The 17,494-nt window shown below is 42.9% G+C and overlaps 1 protein-coding gene across 3 annotated transcripts in view; it reads right to left on the minus strand.

Moving 5' to 3' along the window:
- The window catches only part of FBXL7 (F-box and leucine rich repeat protein 7), a 311,069-nt gene that overhangs the window by 249,616 nt on the left and 43,959 nt on the right, over window positions 1-17,494 (minus strand). The window lies entirely within an intron of this gene.

Raw genomic sequence — 17,494 nt, forward strand, 5'->3', positions numbered from 1 at the left:
TTGCCCAAGCAACAGAAGGCTGGCATTCAATAAGTTTTAAACTTTTAAAGTGCTGTGTGGCCTTGTCCTTCCCTCCTCCACCATCCCTCGTGGTGCTTCTCTCCTACTCCACCCCTCCTGGGCTACCTTGGTAGTCATTCCCCTATTTGTGTGATAAATTAATAAAGAATGCATTAATATGAAGCAACAATGACTTTATTGCCTCTGCAAGCGGTGATCGAAGGGAGTAGGGGAGGGTGGTTAGCTTACAGGGAAGCAGAGTGAACCAAGGGGCAGGGGGTTTCATCAAAGAGAAACAGAACTTTCGCACCGTAGCCTGGCCAGTCATGAAACTGGTTTTCAAAGCTTCTCTGATGCGCACCACGCCCCCCTGTGCTCTTCTAACCACCCTGGTGTCTGGCTGCGCGTAACCAGCGGCCAGGCGATTTGCCTCAACCTCCCACCCCGCCATAAACGTCTTTCCCTTTACTCTCACAGAGATTGTGGAGCGCACAGCAAGCAGCAATAACAGTGGGAATATTGGTTTCGCTGAGGTCTAACCAAGTCAGTAAACTGCGCCAGCGTGCTTTTAAACGTTCAAATGCACATTCTACCACCATTCTGCACTTGCTCAGCCTGTAGTTGAACAGCTCCTGACTACTGTCCAGGCTGTCTGTGTACAGCTTCATGAGCCATGGCATTAAGGGGTAGGCTGGGTCCCTAAGGATAACTATAGGCATTTCAACACCCCAACAGTTATTTTCTGGTCTGGGAATGAAGTCCCTTCCTGCAGCTTTTGAAACAGACCAGAGTTCCTGAAGATATGAGCGTCATGTACCTTTCCCAGCCATCCCATGTTGATGTTGGTGAAACGTCCCTTGTGATCCACCAGTGCTTGCAGCACTATTGAAAAGTACCCCTTGCGGTTTATGTACTCGCCGGCTTGGTGCTCCGGTGCCAAGATAGGGATATGGGTTCCGTCTATGGCCCCACCAGTTAGGGAATCCCATTGCAGCAAAGCCATCCACTATGACCTGCACATTTCCCAGGGTCACTACCCTTGATATCAGCAGATCTTTGATTGTGTTGGCTACTTGCATCACAGCAGCCCCCACAACAGATTTGCCCACTCCAAATTGATTCCTGACTGATCGGTAGCTGTCTGGCGTTGCAAGCTTCCACAGGGCTATTGCCACTCGCTTCTCAACTGTGAGGGCTGCGCTCATCTTGGTATTATTGCGCTTCAGGGCAGGGGAAAGCAAGTCACAAAGTTCCATGAAAGTGGCCTTACGCATGCAAAAGTTTCGCAGCCACTGGGAATCGTCCCAGACCTGCAACACTATGCGGTCCCATCAGTCTCTGCTTGTTTCCCGAGCCCAGAATTGGCGTTCCACCGCATGAACCTTCCCCATTAGCACCATGATGCTCACATTGCCAGGGCCCGTGCTTTAAGAGAAGTCTGTGTCCATGTCCTCATCACTCTCATCACCGTGCTGACATCGCCTACTTGCCCTGTTTTGCTTTGCCAGGTTCTGGTGCTGTACATACTGCTGGATAATGCGTGTGGTGTTTAATGTGCTCCTAATTGCCAAAGTGATCTGAGCGGGCTCCATGCTTGCCATGGTATGGCGTCTGCACAGAAAAAAGGCGCGGAACGATTGTCTGCCGTTGCCCTGATGGAGGGAGGGGAGACTGACGACATGGCTTACAGGGTTGGCTTACAAGGAATTAAAATCAACAAAGAGGGTGGCTTTGCAAGAAACGGAATGGCCCCCTCAAGGACAGAACTCAAAACCTCAAGGATAGAACTCAAAACTGGGTTTAGCAGGCCATTGATTTCATGGAGGGAGGGAGGGGAAAATGAATACAAAACAAATCTGGTCTATTTCTTGTTTTGAGCCACTTCATTTATCTTCTGCACAGTCTGCTGCCAGCAAGATGTATATACGACCACTAGCCATCGTCATCTCCTGGGTGCTCGGCAGAAAACAGTGCAGTATGACTACTGGCCATCGTCTTCTGCTGGATGCTGATTAAAAGACAGTGCACTGTCGGTAGGACTCAATAGTCATGAGACGAAATTTAAAAGGGAAATGACCTGGCTGAGTCATCCCATGTTTGCCCAGGTGCCCCGACCTCATCGAGGTCGGTTAAAAGAGCACCCTGGACTACGTCGACGACGGCTACCAGTCATACTGCACTGTCTGCTGCCAAAAGGCAATAAACTCCTGCTGTGTAGCAATGCAGTACCATATCTGCCAGCACCCAGGAGACATACAGTGACGGTTAGCTGAGCGGGCTCCACGCTTGCCGTGGTATGGCATCTGCACAGGTAACTCAAGAAAAAAAAAGGCGCAAAACGATTGTCTGTCCTTGCTTTCACGGAAGGACGGAGGGAAGGGGGCCTGACTATATGTACCCAGAACCACCCGCGACAAGGTTTAGGCCCATCAGGCATTGGGATTTCTACCCAGAATTCAAATGAGCGGCGGAGACTGCGGGAACTGTGGGATAGCTACCCACAGTGCAACGCTCCGGAAGTCGACTGTTGCCTCGGTACTGTGGACACACTCCGCCGACTACATGCACTTAGAGCATTTGTGTGGGGACACACACAATCTACTGTATAAAAACGCTTTCTACAAAACTGATTTCCATAAATTCAACCTAATTTCGTAGTGTAGACATACCCAAAGACTAAGCCCTGGTCTACACTGGCAGGGGAGGGGAGAGGGAGAAAAATCTATCTAAATTACGCAACTTCAGCTGTGTGAATAATATAGCTAGCTGAAATCGACGTACTTAGATTGACTTACCATGGTGTTTTCACAGTATTGAGTTGACTGCTGCCGCTCCCCGTCGACTCTGCCTGTGTCTCTTGCGGCGCTGGAGTACAGGAGTCAATGGGATAGCACTCGTGGGTAGTTTTATTGCATTTAGACTAAATGCGATAAATCAATCCCCGCTGGCTAGATCGCTGCCCGCCGATCTGGCGGGTAGTGAAGACATACCCTAAATAGTTTCAGTTCAGAAGGCATCATAGCATACTTACACTTTAAAGAATCGAAAGAAACCAAGATGTACAAAAAGTTAGTGGACCACCTTAGAAGGCCACAAATTAGACGACACTATTTCAGTAGCAATAAGAACCTGAAGTTTAGGGAACTAAACCAAATGTTTATACCCATCCTTTATGTAATTACTTGAATGAATATCCTCATTTAGTCCCTTTCTGACACCAAAATAAGGTCAACTTCATGAAAAAACTCATACAGATACAGACAGACATCATCTTCCTTTCCAAATGCAAACAGATGGACATCATACCAAAAGGACTGAAGGTAAAAAAATCCATTACAATCTACATACCACACAGACTACGCTGACAGCTTGTGCCACACACTCTCAAAGGCATGCATCCGATGAAGTGAGCTGTAGCTCACGAAAGTTTATGTTCAGATAAATTTGTTAGTCTCTAAGGTGCCACAAGTACTCCTTTTCTTTGTGCTTGTGAAGTCACTTGTTCATTACGCAGAATGAGAAAGCAGAAATCATAACCTGGGGTTACACTCTCAGGTCTGGATTATTTCATCTAAAAACCCAGCCTTACTATGACTAAGATCCAGTCCCTCACACTAGTCCTCATACTAATAAATAGGCCTCTTACTATAGCAAAGCCAGAAATCCCAATTATTTGTGTTCTCCTACTTAAACCTTATTAAACTATAAATATTATACAACATTGTGGGACTACACTTACAGCAAGTTAAATTTATACATGAGACTGTTGAAGTCAAGAGATGGTTGATTGGTGCTCATTTTCGCTTTTCACTGATCATGCTTTGGCACTTTCTGCCTCAATTCAGTAATTTTCAAAAAGCCCAGTCACTTACACCATCATAGCCAACATCAACTTTGACAGTTCATAACTGAGCTCATGTGGCAGAACCTATCTCAGACAGACACATTTAAGGGTCTCCTTCTATTTTCCAGCCATTTGGGTTGTCCAGCAGCACACCAGGAAGAGACTATAGTCATGTCTGTCCTTCACGCCTCCTGTGTTTGCAGTATCAACTCCTGCTGGGAACAGTAACTGAGCTGAAAGCTGACAGCTGAGCAAAGATCTGGTGATTACACAGAGAGACTTGCTCTTGGGTAATGACCCAAATCAATCAGTTGATTTCTTCCTGGAACCTGGTACTCTGTGAAAAAGTGTACATGCTTGTGTATGTGCTTTAAAGATAGTCAGAGTAGGTGTCTCCTTGTCACGTAATAAATTCCAATGCAGATTGTCATGAAGTAGCTTTGAAACTGAACAAAGTTACTGTTGTAGACTGTGAAGCACTGTACATGGGTCTACCATAGTTAATGGTTTCATACTGCCTTTTAAGTTCTAGCTATGTAAGGACAAAAAGTGAGACCAAGTGGGCAAGCCTCTTGAATTGCACTCAGTCTGTACAGTTTATCATAAATACAGGAGTTAATGTTTTAGAGATTTAGGAACGTTAATCAGATCCCAGGGCTAATATAATTCATGGGAAAGTAAGTTAAAGCGTTAACTACTATAGATTCATTAGCAAGACGATTCAGGGGACACCATCACAGGGCCTAATAAGATCAGCCACACTATCAGAGGCTCGTTCACCTGCACATCCACCAATGTGATATATGCCATCATGTGCCAGCAATGCCCCTCTGCCATGTACATTGGTCAAACTGGACAGTCTCTATGTAAAAGAATAAATGGACACAAATCAGATGTCAAGAATTATAACATTCATAAACCAGTCGGAGAACACTTCGATCTCTCTGGTCACGCAATCACAGACATGAAGGTCGCTATCTTACAACAAAAAAAACTTCAAATCCAGACTCCAGCGAGAAACTGCTGAATTGGAATTCATTTGCAAATTGGATACTATTAATTTAGGCTTGAATAGAGACTGGGAGTGGCTAAGTCATTATGCAAGGTAGCCTATTTCCCCTTCTTTTTTCCTAACCCCACCCCAGACGTTCTGGTTAAACTTGGATTTGTGCTGGAAATGGCCCACCTTTATTATCATACACATTGTGAAGAGAGTGGTCACTTTGGATGGGCTATTATCAGCAGGAGAGTGAGTTTGTGTGTGGAGGGGCGGAGGGTGAGAAAACCTGGATTTGTGCTGGAAATGGCCCAACTTGATGATCACTTTAGATAAGCTATTACCAGCAGGAGAGTGGGGTGGGAGGAGGTATTGTTTCATGGTCTCTGTGTATATAATGTCTTCTGTAGTTTCCACAGTATGCATCCGATGAAGTGAGCTGTAGCTCACGAAAGCTCATGCTCAAATAAATTGGTTAGTCTCTAAGGTGCCACAAGTTTCAGAGTAGCAGCCGTGTTAGTCTGTATTCGCAAAAAGAAAAGGAGTACTTGTGGCACCTTAGAGACTAACCAATTTATTTGAGCATGAGCTTTCGTGAGCTACAGCTCACTTCATCGGATGCATACTGTGGAAACTGCAGAAGACATTATATACACAGAGACCATGAAACTCTAAGGTGCCACAAGTACTCCTTTTCTTCTTGGTGAATTGGTGTGTAAGTAATAGACTGAGTTGTCTGGTACTCTAGCTTTGGATTGTTTTTGCTGTTGTGTTAGTACATCGCCAGAATTGAAGGCCCTATTATGAGGGACTTAAAAAAAATCTAAACAAAGTCATCTTCCCAGAATAATGGTGGCTAAGTATCAGTGTCATTTTCTATTGTGGCTGTGTTATTTGATTCTTAAGACCTGGATGGACTGAACAATTTTCTTGTTTCTTAGCAAAATCATAGTCCAATACTTTTTTGCCTTATTATATCCTATACTCTTAGGAAGAAAAGGAGTACTTGTGGCACCTTAGAGACTAACCAATTTGAGCATAAGCTTTCGTGAGCTACAGCTCACTTCATCGGATGCTGTAGCTCACGAAAGCTTATGCTCAAATAAATTTGTTAGTCTCTAAGGTGCCACAAGTACTCCTTTTCTTTTTGCGAATACAGACTAACACGGCTGCTACTCTGAAACCTATACTCTTAGTTGCTATTAAGGATAGTTAATAAATCTATTAAATTAAATTCAGCTGCAGTTCTTTTCTCTAGCTAGGCAATGGAAATCCAAAAAAACCCTAAGAAAAAAGGGTTTTCATTGCCTAGCTAGAGAAAAGGATAATCAGTTAAACAGGTTTGCTTTATACCAGGGGTCTCAAACTCAGTTTACCTTAGGGCCAGTGCCAGTCCTCAAATCTTCCCAGTGGGCCAATAATGTCACTCATGCTGCCCAGAACCTGCCCCCGACCTGCCTAAGGCTCTGAAAGGGAGTTGGGCTGGGGGAGAAGATCTGGGGTAGGGGATTGGGGTGCAGGTTCTGGGAGGGAGTTTGGGTGCTGGGTGCAGGCTCCGGGCTGGGGCAGAGGGTGGTGGTGCAGGAGGAGGAGATGGGGTTGCAGGCACTGGGAGGGAGATTGGGGGCAGGAGGGGGTATGTGGGGAGGGGGTCGGGGGTGCAGGCTCTGGGAGGGAGTCGGGGGTGCGGCACTTACCTGGGGCTCCAAGGCGGGGCGGGTAGGGGGGCCTCCGCGCACTGCTTCCCCCAGGCACCATCCCCAGAGCTTCCCATTGGCCGCAGGGGCACTCGTGGTGGGGGCAGCATGCGGAGGCACAGCCCTGACCCACCCCGCAACCGCAGGGAGTGGCCGGCAGACCTGTGGAGCGAGCAGGCAGAAGCCACTCAGCTCCGCTGTGCTGCTGCTGGTGGGCAGGACCCGGGACATTGTAAATCGCCTGGGGGACACACTGGGGTAGGGGGAGTATCCAGGGGTGGCCGGTGGGGACAAGGGAGAGACCCGGCCCCAAAATTTCGGGAGCCTTGCGGGCCACATTGGGGAGGTTCTCGGGCCACAGATGGCCTGCGGGCCGGGAGTTTGAGACCCCTGCTTTACACCTTTCTTAAAAGATCCATGGATATTCATGTAAAACTGTTTTTCATACGTATCAATATAGAATTAATTTTACTTGATACTACAAGTAGTAAGTCTTTCACTGTCCATTGTGTGTGTAAAACAGACGTTAAAAAAAAATCACCATAAAAAGACACAATATAAAGCAACAGCTCATTAGTGTACTGAGAGACTTAACATATATTCATATTCCCAAATGGCCCCAGCAATTTTTTCCAGGGCTGTTAAGTTTCTCTCAATGGATTGTTATTCTCAAACAGCCTAATTAGGCAAAAAGAACAGTAGTACTTGTGGCACCTTAGAGACTAAAATTTATTTGAGCATAAGCTTTCATCGGCTACAGCCCACTTCATCGGATGCATGCAGTGGAAAATACAGTAGGAAGATTTTATATACACAGAGAACATGAAACAATGAGTGTTACCATACACACTATAATGAGAGTGATCACTTAAGTAGAGCTATTACCAGCAGGAGGGGGGGGGGAACTTTTGTCATTTACAACACACACTTTGCTTCTCTACCAAACAAAAAGGACACTAAACTTTCTAAACTACTACATGCCACAAGGGGCCACCCAGCAATATTGTTAATCTATCCAGCTATACTCTTAGCCCAGCAGAAGAATCTGTCCTATCTTGGGGCCTCTCCTTCTGCCCTCCACCCCCACAAACGTGATACAGTTCTGTGGTGACCTAGAATCCTATTTTCGACACCTCCAACTCAAGGAATATTTCCAACACACCTCTGAACAGCATACTAACCCACAGAGACCTTCCTACCAACACTACAAAAAGAAGGATTCTGGCTGGACTCCTCCTGAAGGTCAAGCAGACTGGACTTCTACATGGAGTGCTTCCGCCGACGTGCACGGGCTGAAATTGTGGAAAAGCAGCATCACTTGCCCCATAAACTCAGCCGTGCAGAACACAATGCCATGCACAGCCTCAGAAACAACTCTGACATCATAATCAAAAAGGCTGACAAAGGAGGTGCTGTCCTCATCATGAATAGGTTGGAATATGAACAAGAGGCTGCTCGGCAGCTCTCCAACACCACTTTCTACAAGCCATTACCCTCTGATCCCACTGAGAGTTACCAAAAGAAACTACACCATCTGCTCAAGAAACTTCCTGAAAAAGCACAAGAACAAATCCGCACAGACACACCCCTAGAACCCCGAGCAGGGGTATTCTATCTGCTACCCAAGATCCATAAACCTGGAAATCCTGGATGCTCCATCGTCTCAGGCATTGGCATCCTGACAGCAGGATTGTCCGGTTATATAGACTCCCTCCTCAGGCCCTGTGCTACCAGCACTCCTAGCTATCTTTGATAAGCCACTGACTTCCTGAGGAAGCTACAATCCATCGTGATCTTCCTGAAAACACCATCCTAGCCACTATGGATGTAGAATCCCGCTACACCAACATTCCACACAAAGATGGACTACAAGCCATCAGGAAAAGTATCCCTGATAATGTCATGGCAAACCTGGTGGCTGAACTTTGTGACTTTGTCCTCACCCATAACTATTTCACATTTGGGGACAATGTATACCTTCAAATCAGCAGCACTGCTATGGGTATCTGCATGGCCCCACAGTATGCCAACATTTTTATGGCTGACTTAGAACAACGCTTCCTCAGCTCTCGTCCCCTAATGCCCCTACTCTACTTGCGCTACATTGATGACATCTTCATCATCTGGACCCATGGAAAAGAAGCTCTTGAGGAATTCCACCATGATTTCAACAATTTCCATCCCATCATCAACCAGTCCACACAAGACATCCACTTCCTGGACACTACAGTGCTAATAAGCGATGATCACATAACCACCACCCTATATCGGAAACCTACTGACCGCTATACTTACCTACTTGCCTCCAACTTTCATCCAGACCACACCACACGATCCATCGTCTACAGCCAAACTCTAAGATACAACCGCATTTGCTCCATCCCCTCAGACAAACACCTACAAGATCTCTATGAAGTGTTCTTACAACTACAATACCCACCTGCTGAAGTGAAGAAACAGACTGACAGAGCCAGAAGAGTAACCAGAAGTCACTTACTACAGGACAGGCCCAACAAAGAAAACAACAGAAAGCCACTAGCTGTCACCTTCAGCCCCCAACGAAAACCTCTCCAGCACATCATCAAGGAACTACGACCTATCCTGAAGGACGACCCATCACTCTCACAGATCTTGGGAGACAGGCCAGTCCCTGCTTACAGACAGCCCCCAACCTGAAGCAAATACTCACCAGCAACCACACAACAAAAAACACAAACCCATGAATCTATCCTTGCAACAAAGCCCGTTGCCAACTGTGTCCACATATCTATTCAGGGGACACCATCATAGGGCCTAATCACATCAGCCACACTGTCAGAGGCTCGTTCACCTGCACATCTACCAATGGTGACATATGCCATCATGTGCCAGCAATGCCCCTCTGCCATGCACATTGGCCAAACCGGACAGTGTTGCTATTGAATAAATGGACAAATAATAAATGGACAAATCAGAAGTCAAGAATTATAACATTCAAAAACCAGTCGGAGAACACTTCAATCTCTCTGGTCACTTGATTGCAGAGCTAAAAGTCACAATATTACAACAAAAAAACTTCAAAAACAGACTCCAATGAGAGATTGCTGAACTGGAATTCATTTGCAAACTGGACACCATTAAATTAGGCTTGAATAAAGACTGGGAGTGGATGTGTCATTACACAAAGTAAAACTATTTCCCCATGTTTATTTCCCACCCCCCTCCACCGTTCCTCACACATTCTTGTCAACTGCTGGAAATGGCCCATCTTGATTATCATTACAAAAGGCTTTTTTCTCTCCTGCTGGTAATAGCTCACCTTAACTGATCACTCTCGTTATAGTGTGTATGGTAACGACCACTGTTTCATGTTGTCTGTGTATATAAAGTCTTCCTACTATATTTTCCACTGCATGCATCTGATGAAGTGGGCTGTAGCCCACAAAAGCTTATGCTCAAATAAATTTGTTAGTCGCTAAGGTGCCACAAGTACTCCTGTTCTTTTTGCGGATACAGACTAACATGGCTGCTACTCTGAAGCCTAAATAGGAATTTAGCAATAGCAACTGATATAAGTATTTGTGAGAGATATCTGAACAACAAAGTTATACTAGGATGATGACAGGTTTCAGAGTAACAGCCGTGTTAGTCTGTATTCGTATTCTGTTGCCAGCGGGGGAGTGAGGTGGGAGGAAGTTTTGTTTCATGGTCTCTGTGTGTATATAATGTCTTCTGCAGTTTCCACGATATGCTATGCATCCGATGAAGTGAGCTGTAGCTCACGAAAGCTCATGCTCAAATAAACTGGTTAGTCTCTAAGGTGCCACAAGTACTCCTTTTCTTTTTACTAGGATGATGGTTGCATGACTGGACCTACAGTTTTAATACACACTTGATGTTACGTGACATTTGGCTTTAGGGAACTTTAGAATTTAGTGAACATGTATATCCAACGAGGAAGGCCATCAAATTGTTGCTGGCATTACTAACACTAGTCTTTGAGTAAAATGTCAGCAGTAAGTTAGAGTTGGCTGATGCTAGGATGCAATAGCAAGAAGCACTAGTTGATACATCTCCTAAATACAAGACTCCGTTCTCAGCGAACCCATCAAATAATATATTAAACTCCAAAACCAAATGGGTGACAACAATAGATGATATACAATGTATCTTTATTCACAGAGACCAGTTTGATGGCCAGGCTGACTACGAGTTCCTCTTCCACATACCTATTCCAGAATAAGCTTTTGAGCTCATTGCTGTTTGGTTGTTTCAGAAACAAAATTAATCCTCATCTGTCATCACTTATTTCTATTCTTAAATCTGCACTGGAAAATCCTCTCAACAGTGACCCTAATTTAATATTTCCAATTAAGATTTTACAGATTAAACAAACAGTTCACCAATATTTAGCTACGTGGGAACAGAATAGCAAATCTCTATACTTACCTAATGCTCGTTTTACAATATACTGCTCTCAGATTAAGTAAAACTTAAAACCTTACCAAACTTTATCATTAGCTATCCAGCTTTAGAGGACATGAAGAGAAGTAAACAGTTGGAACCTAAGAAAAGTTATCACTACAAAAGTTTTATAAATTAAAGTTCTTCTAGAGTTTTGTTTTATTTTCAAGGAAACAGAAGAGTTCAGTAGTTACTTACAAATTCTAATGGCTTTTCTATTACCAAAGGACCGTATGATGTAGTCAGAGGTACATACTCTAAATTAAGTTAGAACCCTTATACATGCCAATATCATAGCATCAATTTTTAAGCACAAATCCCGGGTTTCTGTTCCAATTAAAATAATACAATGGCCCAATGTGATTCACCACTAACTTTATAAGACCATAAAATGTTTCTATTAAATGTAAGACTGTTTAAATTTTGAAATGCCAATAAAAGAAACTAATAAACTCATGAAAGATACCTACTTTGTAGTAGTTTTTACAGATGTTTATATTTCATTCTTACGTTCACATCTCCCATCAAAAAATAAATCCATACCCCAAATCAGAGTTTTTACCCCAATAAGGGAAAATATCCAGAGACTCCATGAAATCTACTAGGGACTTTACTAATGCTATTGACTTTATAAGGAAGGCATTCAGATGATATTGTGATGGATAGTACTATACAACCGTAAAAGACAAGAGCTTTTAAAAATTTTACTCAGTAGTCACATAAATCCCATTTTCTTAGATGACAGAAGCCTAAGTTTCATTGACAGTCAGACTTTAGCTCTTAAACACCAAAGTGCCTGAGTCACTTAAGAAAAAAGGGATTTAGTACCTTTTGAAAATTTTATTAAGTTTTCTTTTACTCAGTATTAAGTATTCCAAAGATACAGTTGCTTGTTCTAAGAGGAAATAAGTCACATGGAAGATAAAGTAAGTTCCAACACTAAAAAACAAGATACTGTATCATTAGGATAGTCTTTGAATTCCATAGACTGGATTGCACGTAAGATAAACACAGAGTAACTGAGCAATGTTCAAATATTGTTTCAGTGTATTGACCTCAGCTTTGCCCCTTCTGGACAGTAAATTTAAGTGCAAAACTATAAAACATGGGTGGCTTAGGTTGAACCTGGCATAACAGTCAGTCTGTCAAAAAGCCCAGAACTATAAGAGCTTGAAGGCTAAATAATCTTAGAAGAAACAACACATGCTAAACAGCTGTGAGAGGTGATTTCTCTTGTATCAAAGCAGCATTTTGTTTCAATGAGCGGCACCTTTTAGTCACATTAGTTTTCCTGCTAGATTTCACTTTTGTTCTTTGTTGCATCACTAGCAATTATGTCACAGGGAGGAGGCCTGATGTAATCTCTCTGCCCCTGTCACGTTTGAGTATGCTAGCAAAGAAATGATGTCCAAGACCCAGCTGTAATCTAAGAGCCAAATACTGCCCTTGACCCAGGCATGGAACTCTCAGTAACCTCAGTCCATTGTTACAGATCGAGGATGTATGTGGCTGTTGAAGTACAAACACTGGATTACTCTAAAAGCAAAGAGCTTCTGAATTTGATATGCTCCTACTAAAGCTGATATGACTGAATATCCATAGAGTATGTAACAAAACCTTCCAAATCTGAAAAATTCTACAACTTTGCACTACTGAGTAGTTTACAAAATATGTTTTTTATGGGTTTCATTAATTCTAGTATCAATAGAAAGATTAATGGATGTTGAAAGTTTAATTTAAAAAAAAAAACAAAAAAAAAAAAACACCACACATTGCTTGAAAGAGTAACCAAACTGTTAGCGGATGAAAACCAACATGTGAAACTGATCAGTCTGATGTTGGTGCCCAATGTAAAACAAAACTGCATCCATGGTGAAAAAAAAATGCATTTAAAAAAAAAAAATCACTTTCTACTCTGTTAAAAGCTTCATGAGGATTTAATTTAGATTTAGTGTGACAGTCATGTTAAATGAATTGACATTTGAGGAAATATTTGATGGAAGATACTACTGCAGTAGGGCTCAAAACCTGCAAGGTACTGGGTATCCTCAATGCTGAATCACAACTAGCCTTCAGGGCTCTTCGCACATTTCAGGAACAACCTCCAACTCAGGAGGGTGTTAAGCATATGCTTAACTTTTGAGCATGTGAGTAGTTCCAGTGAAGTCAATGGGATTACTCATGTGGTTAAAAAAGTATCTTCCTGAACTGGGTTCTGAATGAGCAATTCTCATTTAATATATCTAGGGTATCTAACATTAAACAATTGTTGCAGCTAAGATATTACATACACTCCATCCTGTGCATGGTGAGGCAAGGATTCTGCAATAGTACTGTTTTTCCACACATGTTCATATACTATTGTAATGCACAAGTACAAGGGGGGGACTGTTTGGCAAATTCTTCAAGGAGGCGGTGGGGCTAAGAGTTGGGTCTACCATATTAGACATCTTGGTTCTATTCTCAGCTTGTGTAACCTCAGTAGGGCAGGAGACCCCTTGCTCAGTAAGGCTTGTGGAGGGCACAAAATTATTAACACTGGTCCACAGAAGAAGAGAAACCTGAATTTCATCTCCTGGGTCGCAACCCAGTACCTCTTCCCCTAACCCAATGGGTATTTTGACAGGGAAAGCAGCAACTGTGTCCTAACTAGAGGTGCTCCATGTGTGCACAGGGGATGGAAGGGGGTGGGTGGGAAGAAGGGCACACAGCACAATATGGACCCTGGACTTCAGAAAAGCAGACTGACTCCCTCAGTAAACTGGTGGGCAGGATCCCCTGGGAGAACACCACGAGGGGGAAAGGAGTCCAGGAGAGCTGGCTGTATTTTAAAGAATCTTTATAGAGGTTACAGGAACAAACCATCCCGACGTGTAGAAAGAATAGTAAATATGGCAGGTGACCAGCTTGGCCTAACAGTGAAATCCTTGCTGAACTTAAACACAAAAAAGAAGCTTACAAGAAGTGGAAGATTAGACATAACCAGGGAGGAGTATAAAAATATTGCTCAGGCATGCAGGAGTGAAATCAGGAAGGCCAAATCACACCTGGAGTTGCAGCTAGCAAGAGATGTTAAGAGTAACAAGAAGGGTTTCTTCAGATATGTTAGCAACAAGAAGAAAGTCAAGGAAAGTGTGGGCCCTTTACTGAATGAGGGAGGCAACCTAGTGACAGAGGATGTAGAAAAAGCTCATGTATTCAATGCTTTTTTTGCCTCTGTCTTCACGAACAAGGTCAGCTCCCAGACTACTGCACTGGGCAGCACAGCATGGGGAGGAGTTGACCAGCCCCCTGTGGAGAAAAGTGGTTTGGGACTATTTAGAAAAGCTGGACGAGCACAAGTCCATGGGGCCAGATGCGCTGCATCCGAGAGTGCTAAAGGAGCTGGTGGATGTGATTACAGAGCCATTGGCCATTATCTCTGAAAACTCATGGTGATCGGGGGAGGTCCCAGATGACTGGAAAAAGGCTAATGTAGTGCCCATCTTTAAAAAAGGGAAGGTGGAGGATCTGCGGTACTACAAGCCAGTCAGCCTCACCTCAGGCCCTGGAAAAATCATGGAGCAGGTCCTCAAGGAATCAATTCTGAAGCACTTAGAGGAAAGTGATCAGGAACAGTCAGCATGGATTCACCAAGGGCAAGTCATGCCTGACTAATCTAATTGCCTTCTACGATGAGATAACTGGCTCTGTGGATGAGGGGAAAGCAGTGGCTGCTCCAGGCCAATGGAGGCTGTGGAAAGTGACGCGGGCCGAGGGACGTGCTGGCCACCCTTCCCGCAGCCCCCATTGGCCTGGAGTCACAAACCGTGGCCAGTGGGAGCCGTGATTGCGTCTGCAGGTTCGGCCAGTCGGTAAACAAACTGGCCCGGCGCACCAGGGGCTCTCTGAACAAGTGGTGGACCACAGTTGAGAACCACTGTAGTAAGTGCTATGCAACCTTAATATAGGTTTTGCTGCTGCTTCCAGTACTGAGATAGATATCTGTGTATTAGTTAGCATGCATGCCAGTTTAGCTGGAAAAAAAAAATTATATATCTCACACCCCCTAAACATGAATCCATTTTATGTTCCCACAAATCTGCATCTACAACGTAATTGCTAGACCTTAGTAACTATCCTCTTAATATTCAATTGCATTTCTCCCCCACCAAACATCATATTACAATTCAACGCTCCATTTGTTATCACATAGGCTATCATCTATCAGAGAATAACTTGTAAAGTCAATTACATTGTTTCCCAACAGACAGTGAGGAAGCATCAAATGCGTACCAGTTGCAGGATCTGCAGTGAAGGGCAGCAAGGCACAGTTTATAACTGAATGCTATACGTACATCACACCCTTCTAGAACAATTAAGTTGTATTCTCTGTGGACCATGAGCTTGGAGATGAACACCATAGGACTCTCCAAGCATTAGGCTCTACAATTACCTAGAGCATGAATTCCTAGGAATTTGAGTGTTTGTGGGAAGTATTTTAGAAATAGTGCTAGCAGAATAGCAAAGGCTGCAGATATACTAGCCACAGTGACTTGAAAAGCTACCATATAAAGATCAGACTCAACTCAGCCCCCATGGAGGAATTTAATGAATGCGCCTGGACTGTTTCCTGTGTGTTCCTCATGCCTAGTTCCCCTGAGTACCTCTTTTAGTCCATCTTCCTCTGAAATGCATAAATTAAGTATTGGCTCATAGGTCCCAAAATCCCAATGACAGTCCCACTGTCTGATTTCAGTGGTGACCCATCTCCTTTTAAGCTACAGCAGCAATATTGGATAGAACATGAAAAATCATGAATTAGGGACACCCGAGAGTCATGAGATTTGCTTAAAAGCTGTGAGGTTTTAATACTTTTGCATTGTTTTATTTGCCCTCTGGTTTGAATATTTCAGGCGCATTTGCCTCATGTTTTCAGACTTCTCTCTGCAACCATGCAGCCTCCTTAAAATGGAAGCTGCTGGAATAGAGAGATTGCATAAGACTCTCTGCTTTCATTTAAAAAAAAAAATCTGGCCACTGGAATATTCTACTTCACTAATGCATGGATGTGCTCACATACTACAGGCTTTATTGTTTGAGAGATTTAGTGGAAGCAAAATATTCATAACAGACAATGTAAACAAATGTTACTGTCCTAATTTTATATCTGTTTTCTAATCCACCCCATGAAACCAGTTAACTTCTGTAAAAACAACATGCTGAATTAGTATAAATGCCTGAGGCAGAACAGAACTGAGACACTTTCTGGCTTTATACCCATAGCTGAGGATGTTACTTCACCACTGAAAATTTCCACTAATGACAGTTTCAAATCTACTTTTCCACATCTCTTCTGCAATTTCAGATTCTTGTCCTTTTATATATATAAAAAAAAAAAAGGACATCAGTTATTCAGGTCACAGTGCCAAACACTGAAATTAGAACAGACTACACTTGCTCAGTTCCATAAGGAAGACTGCAGTGGGTGGAAGAAGATTGTGATGACATGTGCCAGTGTAGACTCTGCTACCGCATAAGAATTTATTATACTGAAATGCAACAGGCATTCATTACTGTGTTGAACTCCCATTACTATAATGAAAAATATAGCTTAGAGATCAACAGTTAACAGACTATGTACAAAATATACTTTCCACAACAAAAATTTGTTGGTTACAATTATGGCCCCAATCCTTTAAAGATGCATGTATGAGCTTCATTTTACATGTTAGTAATCCCATTGACAGGGTCCGCGCCCTGGTTGCTAACCATTAAATACATACATCTATCAAAAAAAATTGCAAACAAGGGAAACCACAAGGTAAGGTTATGTACACTGTTTTCTCATCAACCTGATCACCCACTTCAAAAATCACTAAAACTGCAGTATTCTCAATGATCATCTCTACCCAGTTTATCTGAACTCTGCCCAGACTATCCCGGTTTTGCATTTTAGAGTTGAATACAAAATGCCCATTTTCACCAAAGTTAGTCATCCCTTTGATTTCAATGGGGGCTGGGTGGGGAAGAGCCTTTGTAAGTTTAACATTATAAATCTGCACATTGAATATATTTTTGAGTATACATGCAGCATAGTGTTTGATGGTTCATATCATGAATAGGTCCTCTTATAATGCAAAGGACAATTTGTGATGATCAAAAACAATACAACTTACTCCTACAGATCATATAATATTATCTCCAATGAAGTGTCTAATTAGGAGTTCATGACGTACTTTACTTAGTAGAAAATTGTAATTTGCATTTTCTTAGTTTCTACAGTTATGACTCCTAAGCGATTAGATAGTTTTTAACTATTAGGGAATATGATTTTGCAGATAGCGTGTGGAAGGCTAAACTTTATAAAGCCTGTATGAATAAGTGTTTATGCATGGTTTGACAGAAAGCTATGTAATGAGTGTATAAGATTCATTCACAGTTTGCAATTATTGTGAGCATTTAGATATGAATTGTTTGGATGACAGTTACTGAGAGTGTTGCTGTTTAACAGTTGTCTTTTGTTTGACTAAA

The sequence above is a fragment of the Chelonia mydas genome, chromosome 2, assembly GCF_015237465.2.
Source record: "Chelonia mydas isolate rCheMyd1 chromosome 2, rCheMyd1.pri.v2, whole genome shotgun sequence".
NCBI classification, from domain to species: Eukaryota; Metazoa; Chordata; order Testudines; family Cheloniidae; genus Chelonia; species Chelonia mydas.